The sequence below is a fragment of the Coregonus lavaretus genome (assembly GCF_964263955.1).
Source record: "Coregonus lavaretus genome assembly, chromosome: 26".
Taxonomy (NCBI): domain Eukaryota; kingdom Metazoa; phylum Chordata; class Actinopteri; order Salmoniformes; family Salmonidae; genus Coregonus; species Coregonus lavaretus.
Genome location: NC_140013.1, coordinates 31,552,377 through 31,568,789, shown reverse-complemented (window position 1 = coordinate 31,568,789; position 16,413 = coordinate 31,552,377). Strand labels below are relative to the sequence as shown.

General features: G+C 43.9%; 1 pseudogene across 1 annotated transcript; it reads left to right on the top strand.

Annotated features, from left to right (window-relative positions):
- Nucleotides 1-7,110: 7,110 nt before the first annotated feature.
- LOC311102075 (heat shock protein beta-7-like) lies at nt 7,111-16,413 on the top strand (annotated as a pseudogene). Its single transcript has 3 exons — nt 7,111-7,357; nt 13,295-13,451; nt 16,222-16,413. The product of its transcript is annotated as a heat shock protein beta-7-like (transcript).

Sequence of the window (16,413 nt, the reverse complement as noted above, 5' to 3'; positions counted from 1 at the left end):
CTCCCCTGTCATTGATTTTTGTTTCATCCATTGTTTCTCCCTCCATCTCTCCGTCCATCTCTCCCTCCATCTCTCCGTCCATCTCTCCCTCCATCTCTCCCTCCATCTCTCCGTCCATCTCTCCCTCCATCTCTCCGTCCATCTCTCCGTCCATCTCTCCGTCCATCTCTCCCTCCATCTCTCCCTCCATCTCTCCGTCCATCTCTCCGTCCATCTCTCCGCCCATCTCTCCCTCAATCTCTCCCTCCATCTCTCCGTCCATCTCTCCGTCCATCTCTCCGTCCATCTCTCCCTCCATCTCTCCGTCCATCTCTCCGTCCATCTCTCCCTCCATCTCTCCGTCCATCTCTCCGTCCCTCCCATGGCCTCTGCATGTTTTTTTCATGACTTGAACTCTTACTGCAGTGTAACCCCTCTGTCTTGACCTGATCGCAACATTTCAATCCCCTACCTGCCTGCCCCCCTGGCGATTTGATATGTATCAATATATTTTTGTCTTGAGGCGTCCAAACAATCTTTTCTATCAATGTGAAGCAGGTGAGCTGGACTGGCTGTCACAGCCTCCAGTAAGAAGCCCAACGATTGGTCTGTGGTTTCAGTAAGAAGCACACGGATTGGCCAGTGGGGTTCAGTGCTCCACCCACCCACAACAAGAAAGCGAGAAACTGCTAAGAACTAAAAGGGACACAACTGACAGGGAAAAGACTGAATCTTAAAACTCTGCATGTGTTTGCAAGTGCTGAACTGAACTTGTGTGCTGACCTGGTCTTGAGCACGTCGGTTTGTAGTTTGGGCTGTTCTGTATAACCCCGCCCTTCCCCTGCCCCCACCCAGATACAGTGTTTCCCACTGGTGGACAGGTTCCACTGCATCCTGAAACCTGAAACCCCTCCTCTCCTTTGCAAGAGATGTTAGGCGCGTTCCTCTGCCCAGGCGTTGCTGACGCATGCCAGATCTTACAATGCCTGGATAGGTATTTTACCTATCAGCTAACCACATCATATGCTATACCAATCTGGTGTCCGACGGCACGGTCGATGACGTGGCACACAATCATTGGATGATGCATGCACCGTCTGAGCAGAGGACCATGACCCCTAGCATCCTTCTGGGCATGGCTTGCTGAGTATGCCAAACTACCGTATGTAATCTGTCATCAACAGTTATGAGCAAACGCTGGAATGTCTTAAAAGTGACAGGAAATATGTATTTTAAAAACAAAAAAAGATTTGTCACAAATGATTGACAGAAATGACATGCTTTTATTGTACTAGTTTTCTATCATTCAACATGTTGTTGTTATTATAATTATTCCGAATATCATTATGACTAACCATCATAATGACATACTATAGCTACCAGATTTTGTTTTTGGTTCTATTGTTTCCTATATGGAAGGCCAATGGTTGTCTTAAAAAACAACGAAGACAAAAACACCAATATAATGTTCCAGAAGTGACCCTTTGGTGAAAGAGATGCTGTTTGGTGGAGAAATTGTTGTACAAAGACAGAAACATAGTTTTCAGTGAGGTGTTGAGTTGCATTGGAGATTTTCTATATTTTTGTATGCGTTGTTTTGCTTTAATCTTTGCCCATGCGGCATGCCAGTGTATGTGTTTTTTGCACGAAGCTAATGTGGCTGTAGATTTCTCCTTTCTTTGTTATCACTGTGTGATATAGTATACCGGGAAAAAAATACAAATGTGAACAAAAAAAGGTTTATTTAATTTTGAAAGAGGATACTGTGATACGGTTTGTTATTGACATGATCCTCAATAGAAAAGTTTCCTTTTCTTTGTAATTATATCGCTCTTATTTTTTTCCCTGTCAAAGCTGCTCCTAAAGCAAAATTCCACGTTTATTCTCTTTCCATTCTTTTTCAAATGATGTCAGGAAAAGGGCATTTTTTGTAAATAAATCGAAATCATTCCATTGCCATGGTGATCTGAGGAACCTTAAATTGGTTCGGTCAGAGGGACTATCACTCATACAACTCAGGAAGTCCCATTTGGTTCAGAGTGTCAGTATATCCCGGCCCTACACAACAAGCCACTGCTCACTCATCCTCTATCTCAGCGAACTACTGTGTGTGTGTGTATGTGTGTGCTTGCGTGTGTAAGGAAATGTATTCACGATTAAAGCACAGAATTAGTGCTCAGCTCACCTCTTCAACCCTTCACTGATTGTTCAGGAAAGCCTCTGTGTGTGTGTGTGTGTGTGTGTGTGTGTGTGTGTGTGTGTGTGTGTGTGTGTGTGTGTGTGTGTGTGTGTGTGGTAAAATAATACACGGTCATCAAGCTTGCATGTGTGTCCGCTCCAAAAAAAACGAATGCAGCGATTCCCTTTAAACAGTGTTTTAGTATAGCAGTGTTCTGACTGAAGGTAAAAGGCTTGGCCTACATGGTGCATTCTGACTGAAGGTGAAAGGCTTGGCCTACATGGTGCCTTCTGACAGAAGGTAAAAGGCTTGGCCTACATGGTGCCTTCTGACAGAAGGTAAAAGGCTTGGCCTACATGGTGCCTTCTGACAGAAGGTGAAAGGCTTGGCCTACATGGTGCTTTTGGAAAGGACATCAACAGACCAATTACCGTTCTCGCTTTTTGGAAACTAAAAATGTTTTTTTTTAGACTTTCTGCCACTAGGACAGAGATATGTTTAAAAGTAGAGGTGGATCATACATCTTAGCACCATGATCTGAAACAAAACAACTCAATTATTTGATGATGACACCTCTAACAACTAGTGGATTGAACGAGTCTGAAACACAAATGAAACTCAGGGGGAACCATTACGGCTGTGCCTTCATTTATAACCTTTGACCTCCTGTGTTCTGATTGTTCATACGGTCAGGTCAGTTCCATTCATTCTTTCCAATGACAAATGTTTTAACCCACCATTGAGCCAGAGCCAGAGCTATAAATCCACTTGACATCCACAACATGCTGACATTTACATTATGGTTCTACACAGAACTATTCACAATATCTATAAAGACACTATGACAGCTGGGTCTTTTTTCTAGAATGCGTCTTGTAAAGCTGTCTATTCTAATGCAGTGTTATGTGCATTCATTTATCATGGTTGACGAGACTGTTTGGGGTATGAGTTTCTCACTTATTAGCAACTCAATTAAATTAAAGGAACAGTGAGCAGAGCACTGTTTGTCTATCTGCCTCAATTACATCTGTACAAAGTTGCTCATATGGTAGTGGACCTCCTCTTTGACAAGGTCAAGGGTTAAATGTGAAACTAGAGTTGTGGAAGGTTAGATCCTGTTGCATCTGTTTTCAGCTTGTCCTGTTCTTTAGAGGATTGTAGGGTTTGAGTATTATCTAGTTGGAGGGACACTCGGCGTCACTGTCCTTTCACTGACATTACAGAGAGGGGATGTTTGTGGCCGGGGCAAGGTTGTGATTTTGTCCTGATGCAGTGACGTGTGTCGCATTGTTTTCTGTCCCCCCATTCTGGCTGCCAAGCACACTCACTGAAAGTGCCCCCCTGGTGGTGTGTGACGGGCACCTTGGTTCTGGGCATCTCGTTCACACACAGCTGTCACACACACTCTCCCTCTCCGTCTCCCTCTCCGCCTCCCTCTCCCTCTCCGTCTACATCTCCCTCTCCCGCTCCGTCTCCCTCTACCTCTCCGTCTCCCTCTCCGCCTCCCTCTCCCTCTACATCTCCCTCTCCCGCTCCGTCTCCCTCTACCTCTCCGTCTCCCTCTACCTCTCCGTCTCCCTCTCCCTCTCCCGCTCTGTCTCCCTCTCCGTCTCCCGCTCCGTCTCCCTCTCCCGCTCCTTCTCCGTCTGTCTCATTTTCTCTCCCCTTTCTCATCCCATGCTCCTCTCTGTCTCTGCCCCTTTTTCTCCCGCATCTCCTGTCTCCCACTTTCACCCTTTGTCTGTTTCCCTCTCCTTCTATCCCTCCTTCTCTCCCTTCCTCCCTCCCCTGTCCTTATAACTGGGGGACGGCAGGGCTGAGTGCTACCTTTGCCGACAGGCAATTAGCCAGCGATTATGAAAAACAACTGATGGACACGTAGAGCAATGGAAGATGTATATCTCTCTCTTTCTTTTATCCTCTCCTGCCATGTGTCTATCTTTCCTGTCTCTCCTTCCCCCTCTGTCCTAATATGAGTATTTTGAGGTTAATTGCCCCAAAAAGCTGCTAATGGTTGCTGTAAGAGGCGGGTGATGTGAAGGGGTGGCGCCACTGTCCTGTGATTGGATCAATGTCCTATGATTTATACTGCGTCAACCAATGGGAATGAGTGTCTCTATCCTAGTGCAGCACAGATGGATTTGAAAGGGAGGCAACATGTTCTGTGGGTGGCCTGCTGATGGATAGAGAGAGAGAGGCAACATGTTCTGTGGGTGGCCTGCTGCTCCAGGCCAGCACTGACATTGGGCACTTATCACAGAATGAGGTTCTCACTGCTGCTCCAGATTCTCTGTGTGTGGTTGTGTGTGTGCGTGACTTATTTGTCTGTGTGACTTTGTGTGTGTGTAATAGAAACGGCCGGGAAATCGCCATTAGAAAAAAACCTCTGACAGACAGTGGCAGTGGCGAGTGGGAGGAGTGGATATGTACTGTAGAATATGGATATTCAGCCTGCAGTGGTCCCATCGCCCTAGCCTAGCTTCCTGGACAGAGCCTGAGAGAGTCACTGCCTCAGCACCCCACACCCACAGGGTGAACATCCAGATACTACAGGCCTTCTGTTGAACATTTAGAGACTATAGGCTTTCTGTTGAACATCTAAACACTACAGGCTTTCTGTTGAACATCTAAACACTACAGGCCTTCTGTTGAACATCTAAACACTACAGGCTTTCTGTTGAACGTCTAGACACTACAGGCTTTCTGTTGAACGTCTAAACACTACAGGCCTTCTGTTGAACATCTAAACACTACAGGCTTTCTGTTGAACATCTAAACACTACAGGCTTTCTGTTGAACGTCTAAACACTACAGGCTTTCTGTTGAACGTCTAGACACTACAGGGCCTGCATACAGAACTAGGAGGCAACAGCATTCTGCTGTAAACGTCTCATTAGAGAGCTAGAGTGTAATCTTCACAGATTAGAGAGTAAAGCTGGGAGAGGAGAATTGGGCTGTGTTTAACCCACATTAGCCTCTACCGCCACAGCAGTGCTTAATTAAAATGACCCACAATTCCCTGTGCGCTGAGCGGTGAGTTGACACTAAGGTAATGTCGTGGCACACTCACATCTAAAACACACACACATGCATCTAAAAACACACAGACACATAGACACACTTGCATACACACAGACTTGTAATTCTCTTGTCTGAATGCAACTGATATACAGAGCCGATGAAGGAAATGCAGCAACTTTATACGTGAAAAGATGCAATATACCAAGAGCACTGTCTCCCACTGTTCGCCAGAAGCAAGATAACCATGAAACAAAGACTACAACTATAAGAACCAGAGTGAAAGTACCATGTCACCTCTTCCTGTTGCTCCTCTTACTGAGAACTGTGAATCTCCATCTCTGCCATTACTCACACACAATAAAGCACACACACACAATAAAGCACACACACACACACACCCCTCTAATCCCTCAGATATTTCATATTTTATCACCATTCTCTCATTTCTTTATTTTCTCTCTTTCTTTTGGCTGAATGTACTATTTGAATATTGCCACTTGATTTAAAAAATGAACTGGCTTTTGTTTGCTGCACCTGACATAATTTGAAGTTCTTAATAAAATATCCTTAATGTTCTTTGCAAAAATAAAATGAAATCCTGACTTGGTATAATTGTGTGATTTCCTGGCTCGAAGGAGGGAATTAAGTCGTAGAGTTTGTGGGAAGCACTTAACAATCACATAGGATTCCAAGAAGCTGCTGAATGTATTTGATTTCATAATGTGCTTTTCCATTAACTCAGCTCATTACACAGCAATTTACTGTCTCTGGACCAACCTTTACTACTGCTGAAAAGGACAGAACTCACTCAACTCACCCCTGTAACATCCACAACACACATGCACACACATACACATGCACACTGGGACACACACACACACACACGGAACTAGACAATACTATTTTTTAAATCATAAAGGAACACTGACTGCCTGTCATTGTCTTGTGGGGATTGGTGTAAACAAAGGCCATTCCCTATAGGAAAAAAACGTTTTTATCTCTCAATCAATACCATAAGTGCTATGATACTAACTTGTTTTCATGGACATTTTATAGAATGATTTCAATAAATAATAATATACATTAATACATTTCTCCAAATGTAATCCCAGCTGCTAATGTAACAGTTAATAGACATACAAATAAACGTCAGCAGCTTTGTACTGGCATAAAGTACTAGCATAAAGTACTGGCATAAAGTGCATACAAGCATAAGCATAGCATACAAGAGAAATGATGGTCAGACGACAGTTACAAAGCAAAGTTCGCACAATGTTCCCACAACCTTTTCAACCTGTTGTTCTCATTCTGTTATCTCTAACGCATATCTAAAACACCCCTTGGCTCACTCATCTCTATGTCACTTAGGGTTGAGTGTGTGTGTGTGAGGAGGGTTTCACTTCTTATCTCTTACCGTGGTCCTCTGTAGCTCAATTGGTAGAGCATGGCGCTTGTAACGCCAGGGCAGTGGGTTCGATCCCCGGGACCACCCATACGTAAAAATGTATGCACACATGACTGTAAGTTGCTTTGGATAAAAGCGTCTGCTAAATGGCATATTATTATTATTCATGGCACCATCGCTGGCCACACCACTTCTTATCTCTTACCGTTATTCACGGCACCATCGCTGGACACACCACTTTGCAAGGAGAAAAGACGGCTACACATTGGGGCCACAGCACGCCTCTTTCCCAGAATGCTTTGGGCCTTTGTTAAATTACACCCAGAGAGACAGCAGAGAGCTGTGTCTGTGTGTGTGCAGTGGGAAAAAGGAATGACTGACTTCTGAAGTGTGCCTGGGCTGATTCTAAATGACAACAGAGCCACCAGCTTTGTCTTGGTGTGTTGACAAGAACTTAGTAGTAAAATAATCTTACTGAGTGAGTTGTAGTTTCAGTGTGTGTGTGTTTTAGACACCACTTCTCACCATGGCTCTGACCAGCTCTTCATCCAGCCGTTCCTCCTCTTCCTCGTACCACTCGTCAGCCCGCTACAGCAGTTCCAGCACCTACCGGTCAGAGGGATCTGGTGGTGGGGCTGCGGACCCCCTGTTTGATCCCTTCCTGGAGGCAGCAGGGGTGGGACCCCCAAAGCCTGTTTGGAGAGGAGGGGGATGTAGCCCCCCTGTCTGGCCCCCTTCAGCCGACACCACAAGGACTCCTACGGGTTACCCAGGTGAGTGGGAGGGTTTGGGTAGAATAACATCAACGGTAAGCGGTGGTTAAATGGAGCGGGAGCTACCCAGGGCTAGGCTCCTACACCTTGAGTGAAAGGTAGCCTAGTGGTTATGAGCGGTTAAGAGTACTGAGCCAGTAACCAAAAGGTTGCTGGTTCGAATCCAGAGCCAACTAGTTAAAACATCTGTCGCTGTGCCCTTGAGGGGCAACAGGGAAGGACAATTGAAGGCAAGCTTAACCAAAAAATTTAACTTGTTAAAACATTTCTAGCCCATCTATCTATGGTTGACTAGTTATGTTCAACACGCTCAGTTTTCTACCACAAAAAGAGTAGAACTAGCTCACCTGCTTTTACACTATGATTTGACTCTTACATGTCCAATGTTTCTTTTGAAAAAATAATTTTAAAAATAGTTTTACCTTATTAAAACAAGAGTTGTTAAAGTAACAGGGTTGACCTTTAAAGATCACTTTTTTTTTAACCAAATCAACATTTTCGATTTAAATGGCATTTTATAGAAGTGTCCAGACACTTGTTTTGCAATTTCACTTGCGTTTGAGAAACTTCCCCCACCAGCGATAGACTTCCTCAGGTTCGTTCTGCAGTATGGGGGCCACGGATAAAACATGAACAAAGGCTCCAAAAACACCCAAATATGTCATTTTAGAAACGTCAAAGCTCTCAGTGTAGATGTTGTACACACAAATGGTGTAATTCTAAACTTTATCCGAAACATTATATTCCATTTTGTTGGACTCGAGTGAACATTTCCATGTGCAAGCATGCCCTTTGTTCTCCTTCCCATTGTGGTGATATGAGAAACGAGAATGCATGCGCATGCTCGCACACTGAAATGACATGGGCATGCTCGCACACTGAAATGACATGGGCATGCTCGCACACTGAAATGACATGGGCATGCTCGCACACTGAAATGACATGGGCATGCTCGCACACTGAAATGACATGGGCATGCTCACACACTGAAATGACATGGGCATGCTCGCACACTGAAATGACATGGGCATGCTCGCACACTGAAATGACATGCGCATGCTCGCACATTGAAATGACATGGGCATGCTCGCACACTGAAATGACATGCGCATGCTCGCACATTGAAATGACATGCGCATGCTCGCACATTGAAATGACATGGGCATGCTCGCACACTGAAATGACATGCGCATGCTCGCACATTGAAATGACATGGGCATGCTCGCACACTGAAATGACATGGGCATGCTCGCACACTGAAATGACATGGGCATGCTCGCACACTGAAATGACATGGGCATGCTCGCACACTGAAATGACATGGGCATGCTCACACACTGAAATGACATGGGCATGCTCGCACACTGAAATGACATGGGCATGCTCGCACACTGAAATGACATGGGCATGCTCACACACTGAAATGACATGGGCATGCTCGCACACTGAAATGACATGGGCATGCTCGCACACTGAAATGACATGGGCATGCTCACACACTGAAATGACATGGGCATGCTCGCACACTGAAATGACATGGGCATGCTCGCACACTGAAATGACATGCGCATGCTCGCACATTGAAATGACATGGGCATGCTCGCACATTGAAATGACATGGGCATGCTCGCACACTGAAATGACATGGGCATGCTCGCACACTGAAATGACATGGGCATGCTCACACACTGAAATGACATGCGCATGCTCACACTCGGGCCCCCATACAGCAGAACGAGTCTGAGGAAGGAAGTCTATTGCTGATGGGTTAAGTTTCTCAAAACCAAGTGAAATCGCAAAAAAACGTGTCTGAACACTTTTATAACATGCCATTACCAAAAAAAAGTGAACTTGTCCTTTAAATGAGGGAATGTAAATGAATCCCTAATCACATGAAATAAATAATAATCTTCAGAAATGACTTTGTCAAAGCAACAGAACAACTAGGGCATTACAATGATAATGAAAACGTAAGGGTTAAGTGGGTTAAAATCTTCCTATAAGTGGGACATGTCAAAATGCTGATTTTTGGCACTTTAGCAAATCTTTATTTATATAAAATATCTGATTTATTACATGTATCATGTGGTTTATATTATAGGGCACTTAATTTAATATAACAGGCTTTTAAAAATCAATATAGGAGCACAATTTCTACTTAAAACATCAAAGGGCACTGTATTTGTGGAATGACCCAGAAGGTGCTAGAGACTGTGGCAGTTACATGTATGCTGGTAGAAAAAGCAGCATCTCAAACAAGATAATGAACCAGAACAGTGGGTGATGTCTACTGTAAAGTCTCACTGTCAGAATGTATGAACTGCCATTGTGGCTCCAGCCCGTCCCCAGTGTCTTTGCTAAAGTGCTCTAATAGGCAATATGAGGGGCCTGTGTGTTGGACAGTGTCGAGGCAGTGAAACTCTCATTGGTGCTAAAATGCCAAAGAGGGAATATAAAACTAAAGGAGCTCCCTCAGAGCCATAAACATACAATATGGAGTGTCTCTGAGACTCTGTGATTCTCACCACTTCATTTTATTATAACGATCGCTTTAAAGACTTTGTTTATGGACTTTGTGATGCTACTGGATGTCTAATAACCCAAATCAAAATGATTATTAAACAATATTGTGAAATATATCAGGAAATATGAATGTGTTTACTTTCATATTGTTCTCTGTCTTACATAGAAAATATGTTGTAAATAATAAAGTGAATATGTAAAAAAACACAAAAAAACAACAACATTTATGAGTAAGTCTTTGGTATCAACATTTATATGACAGGGAGGCTTGGTCCAATCTCTACTGCCAAATTCTTCATAATATTAATCAACTGTAACCACAAGTGAACTGACATTTTAGCTTTGTTTATACCTGGCGCTAAAATGTGTCCTGTGTCCTGATCTTGTCCACATTTTGATTGTGCCCACATTTTCAGATATGCATCTACACATGGTATTAAAACGTGTCTCTCATTTGTCCACTGTGTCCGCATTGTGACCAGATTTCCTGGTACCTCCCTGTATGAAAATTATTTGACAGATATTCTTTCAAAATAATATTGATTTGTTTATTTTAATACATGTTGATGTCATAGATCAATAGTGCCACCTGTCAGTGATTTTAGGCGGAATAAGGATGATTTAAACGGTTTCACTGTCCAGATCCATTTACACTTGTGAGATATCCAGACACGATGTGTGCCTGACTACCTCCGCAGGTGGGCAGGAAGATCTGATCACAATCAGATCTGATCACAATCAGATCATAATGTGTATTTTGATAATCTACACCTGTCTGCAAAGGTGGGCACAATCAGCATGTGGACACAATCGGGTCAAAGGACGCATGTTAGCACTGGCGATAAACGGTGCTCGAGTTTGGAATTCCGAGTTGAATGACAGTTCTAAAACAATATTTCCCAGTTGTAGTAAAAAAATGTTTGAGTTCCCAGTTGTTTTGAACGCGGCATAACTCAGGGCTAACTCCATTTGTCCTGAATGAAGTGTCTGTCACAAGTTGAGGACCAATGAAATCAGATTCCCTCCCTCTCGCAAAGATCGTGTCATCATCCCCTTCATTTGAGGAAAAGGACTGATTAAATATTTTATTATTAAAAATATATTTTAGTGTGTAAAAAAATGTGTAACATTAAAATACCTATCACGACACATTTAGTAATGAAAGAATTTGCTTTCCAAACTGCACGTTTTTCACAGGATTATATTTTGACATTTGCAAAAGGCAAATGACAGCTGCAACCAACCTCAGACATACACTGTAATAGACATACACTCAGTGGCCAGTTTATTAGGTACAGCACCCCCTTCATGAAAATGGTTCGCTCCGACAGACATTGAGTCACGTGGCTGTGGCTTGCTATATAAAGCAGGCAGACAGGCATCAAGGAATTCAGTTACTGTTGAACGTTGGAATGGGCAAAACTAGTGACCTAAGTGACTTTGAGCGTGGTATGATCGTCGGTTCCAGGTGCAGTTACATGTATGCTGGTAGAAAAAGCAGCATCTCAAACAAGCCTCGGTTCCAGCACGACAGTGTGTAGGGTTTACCGAGAATGGTGCGACAAACAAAAAACGTCCAGTCAGCGCCAGTCCTGTGGGCGAAAACAGCTTGTTGATGAGAGGTCGAAGGAGAATGACAAGAATCGTGCAAGTTAACAGGCGGGCCACAAACGGCGCAGTACAACAGTGGTGTGCAGAACTGCATCTCGGAACACACAATTCATCGGTCCTCGTCACGGATGGGCTATTGCAGCTGACGACCACAATGGGTTCCACTCCTATCAGCTAAAAAAAAGAAGAAGCGGCACCAACACTGGACAACTGAGGAGTGGAAAAACATCCTTGGTTCCTGTTGCGTCATGCTGATGGCAGAGTCAGGATTTGGCGTAAGCAGCATGAGTCCATGGCCCCATTCTGCCTGGTGTCAACGGTACAGGCTGGTGGCGGTGGTGTAATGGTGTGGGGAATGTTTTGATACCAATTGAGCAACGTTTCCATGCCCCGAAGAATTCAGGCTGTTCTGGAGGCAAAGGGGGGTCCGACCTGGTACTAGATGTGTGTACCTAAAAAACTGTCCACTGAGTGTAGTGGCAGTTCCCATTCAAGTCAAGACTGACTGCCATTGCTAGTGCACCCATGAGTTTAATAGTCAAATTGCCAGGTTTAGAGGTTCCAAAACCCTTCTATGGATTATATGTATATGGCCACAATGCAACAAGCTGTTCTACAGATAGAAGGAGCGATAGGAGTGGGAGAAAGATGCATTGATAAGCACACTAAAGCACACCAAAGACTGCATTAAAGATAAGTAATAAAATAAACATGGCATTTATAAAAGCCTAGATAACCTTTCTTTGATTTTGGAACAAATGAAAATGTGGCACTGACTCGCTCATGGATTAATGTTTCAGCATTGTCTCAATGAAGATTTTGGCGTTTGACTAGCCATGTGCGACATGCACGCGCAGTTACGAGCCTTCTAGAGTTAGTGACAGGCAGAGGAGCAATATCCACTGTGTAGTATGGATGAAGCTTGACCTGGCCCCCCCACCAAGCGGCTCCCCTATTCACAGCGGAGATACATAAAAAAAAGAAGTTAATTTCATGCAATTCTACACATTTGGCTTGGGGCATAGAGAAAAGATTGCAGTTTTAAAGCAAGTTTTCTGCAATTCTACACATTTTGCCATGTCAATGATATCTGCGTGAGAGTGACCAACAAAATCAAATGGGGGCCCACTGGAGGTCAGGGCCCCTGGGTACGTGTTCTGAGTGCCCGGTCGGTATTCAGCCATGATTACTACAAGTTTAGGTAACTGGCTAGACTAATTTACCAATCTAAAATTGTTAGCTGACATGGCTAATTGAGTGACTGTCGGTGACTGACAAAACAAGAGAAAAACTGCTGATGCACAACTAAATTTCTAACGTACACCTAAAATGAGTTTTTTGGGGGATTCGGGGGCCCCCTAGTGGCCAGTATCCCTAAGCAACCGCTTATGTTGCTTATGCCTTGATCCAGCCCTGCTGACCTGGAATGTGAAGCGAACTGAAGCTGGCTAGCTTTATAAAAGCCTGAGTAGATCTAGCTTGCTTCGTAGTATACCACTCAGATTCTTTCCTGTCCAGATGGGCATTAAATGAGCTTTATGTTCCAAATCTGAATCCTTGATCACTCATGAGCTTGAATGGCCTGTATTCTCCAGTTGTCTCCAAATAAAATATATCCTCCCCCAAGGACTGGATAATAAACTTTAAATCACCCATATTTTCCCTTAATTCTTTTATATATTTTCTCTTGCCCTGTTTTATTCTTCCCCAAGTTTGTGATGTTAATGAGAGCAAGAAAATAAGAGTTGAATAAATAAATATATTAATGTCTCCACTCACTGTTTTGTCTGCTCTTCCCTCCAGGCCCAACAAGTGGCACTGTGCCAGGTCGTTCTGCCAGTATGGGCGTGGTCAGATTGTTGGGGGTAGTTACTACATGTCAGCTGACGTCAGTCAGTTTCAACCACAGGACATAGTGGTGATGGCCTACAACCACAACATAGTCATCCACGCTGAAAAGGTGAGAGTGTGTGAAGGGCATAGTGTGTATGTGTGGGTACCCATTATTGAAAGCGGATGTGTCTGTGTGCACACTGTAGGTACAAATGATAAGTGCAATGACGTGTGTGTGAGTGTGTGGTTTGTGTGTGTGTGTAGTGTAGTGTGTGTCCTGTTTAATGATGTGCTTGGTTATTGTGTACTGGTGGATGATGAGGGAGAAGTGTGAATCCCATTGAAGGGTTAGGCTATAGGAGAGCTGTATACAGATGCCATATCTTAATTTGAGCCAGTTTGCTACAGCAGTAAAATAATCTTGCAGCAACAGGAAATGTGATTTGTTTTGTATATTATAATGAAAGGACAGTTTTTGTAGGGGTTGACACATTTTTGTTAGGGCAAATCAAGTCTGACATTTTAAAGTGGACATTAAACTTTAGAAGCCTTTTTCAACCTCAAATACACTACAAGTTTGCATTTCCTGCAACAACAGGATGATCAAATTAAGACACGGCATCTGTATTTTACAGCTACAGTGGGGAGAACAAGTATTTGATACACTGCCGATTTTGCAGGTTTTCCTACTTACAAAGCATGTAGAGGTCTGTAATTTTTATCATATGTACACTTCAACTGTGAGAGACGGAATCTAAAACAAAAATCCAGAAAATCACATTGTATGATTTTTAAGTAATTCATTTGCATTTTATTGCATGACATAAGTATTTGATACATCAGAAAAGCAGAACTTAATATTTGGTACAGAAACCTTTGTTTGCAATTACAGAGATCATACGTTTCCTGTAGGTCTTGACCAGGTTTGCACACACTGCAGCAGGGATTTTGGCCCACTCCTCCATACAGACCTTCTCCAGATCCTTCGGGGTTTCGGGGCTGTCGCTGGGCAATACGGACTTTCAGCTCCCTCCAAAGATTTTCTATTGGGTTCAGGTCTGGAGACTGGCTAGGCCACTCCAGGACCTTGAGATGCTTCTTACGGAGCCACTCCTTAGTTGCCCTGGCTGTGTGTTTTGGGTCGTTGTCATGCTGGAAGACCCAGCCACGACCCATCTTCAATGCTCTTACTGAGGGAAGGAGGTTGTTGGCCAAGATCTTGCGATACATGGCCCCATCCATCCTCCCCTCAATATGGTGCAGTCGTCCTGTCCCCTTTGCAGAAAAGCATCCCCAAAGAATGACATTTCCACCTCCATGCTTCACTGTTGGGATGGTGTTCTTGGGGTTGTACTCATCCTTCTTCTTCCTCCAAAAACGGCGAGTGGAGTTTAGACCAAAAAGCTCTATTTTTGTCTCACCAGACCACATGACCTTCTCCCATTCCTCCTCTGGATCATCCAGATGGTCATTGGCAAACTTCAGACGGGCCTGGACATGCACTGGCTTGAGCAGGGGGACCTTGCGTGCGCTGCAGGATTTATTCCATGACGGCGTAGTGTGTTACTAATGGTTTTCTTTGAGACTGTGGTCCCAGCTCTCTTCAGGTCATTGACCAGGTCCTGCCGTGTAGTTCTGGGCTGATCCCTCACCTTCCTCATGATCATTGATGCCCCACTAGGTGAGATCTTGCATGGAGCCCCAGACCGAGTGTGATTGACCGTCATCTTGAACTTCTTCCATTTTCTAATAATTGCGCCAACAGTTGTTGCCTTCTCACCAAGCTGCTTGCCTATTGTCCTGTAGCCCATCCCAGCCTTGTGCAGGTCTACAATTGTATCCCTGATGTCCTTACACAGCTCTCTGGTCTTGGCCATTGTGGAGAGGTTGGAGTCTGTTTGATTGAGTGTGTGGACAGGTGTCTTTTATACAGGTAACGAGTTCAAACAGGTGCAGTTAATACAGGTAATGAGTGGAGAACAGGAGGGCTTCTTAAAGAAAAACTAACAGGTCTGTGAGAGCCGGAATTCTTACTGGTTGGTAGGTGATCAAATACTTATGTCATACAATAAAATGCAAATTAATTACTTAAAAATCATACAATGTGAATTTCTGGATTTTTGTTTTATATTCCGTCTCTCACAGTTGAAGTGTACCTATGATAAAAATGACAGACCTCTACATGCTTTGTAAGTAGGAAAACCTGCAAAATCGGCAGTGTATCAAATACTTGTTCTCCCCACTGTATATCTGACCATTAACTGTACTTTATAATGTCACTAGGGCTCTTGCTGTTGAGGCTGTAAGGCAACCATGTCAGAGCTCCTCTTTAACAAGCCAGAGAACCACTTAATAAAACCTACAACCATTCCCCATGCAGCCCCAAAGCCCTGCTTAAAGGAACAATGATCTCTGGTCAAAACTGTTTGTTGTAATCCTCTGCCTGATCTCAGCTCCCCAACATCTTAATTTGACCCTGCTTCTCCTGCAGCAACAGAAAATGGAAATTATTATGTGGATTATAATTAAGGGACATTTTTGTAGGGATTGATATGTTTTTCATTAGGGCAAATAAAGTCTGACATTGTTAAGTGGAAATTACAAAACTTTAGAAGCCTTTTTAAAAACGTAGAATACACTACAATTTGCATTTCCTGCTACGACAACAGACTGATCAAAAGATAGCAGATCTGTATGTATGGACCTCTCTCTACTTCAGTTTCTCACCAACCCCCTTCCTTGACCCTCCTTCATTATATTCCCTCTCCATCTCTCCTTTACTCCTCTCTGCTTGCCCTCTCCGTCATCCCCCTCTTCTATTTCTCTTTCCCTCAACTTGGCCTCTTCCTCCATCTTTCTTCCTCCCTCATTCCACTCGCTTACCCTCTCTCCCTCAGGTGTTGGAGAATGGGAGAGTCAGTGATACGTTTACCCATAAGACCATGCTCCCGACGGACATGGACCCCCTGTCGATAAGTGGCACGCTGACCCCTGAGGGCATGCTGGTGGTCAGTGTCAGGAGGAAGCCCACTATGGGGGTGCTGGAGCCCCCTGCACCCCCCGCATAGCGCTCCGAGGCACGCCTCTGA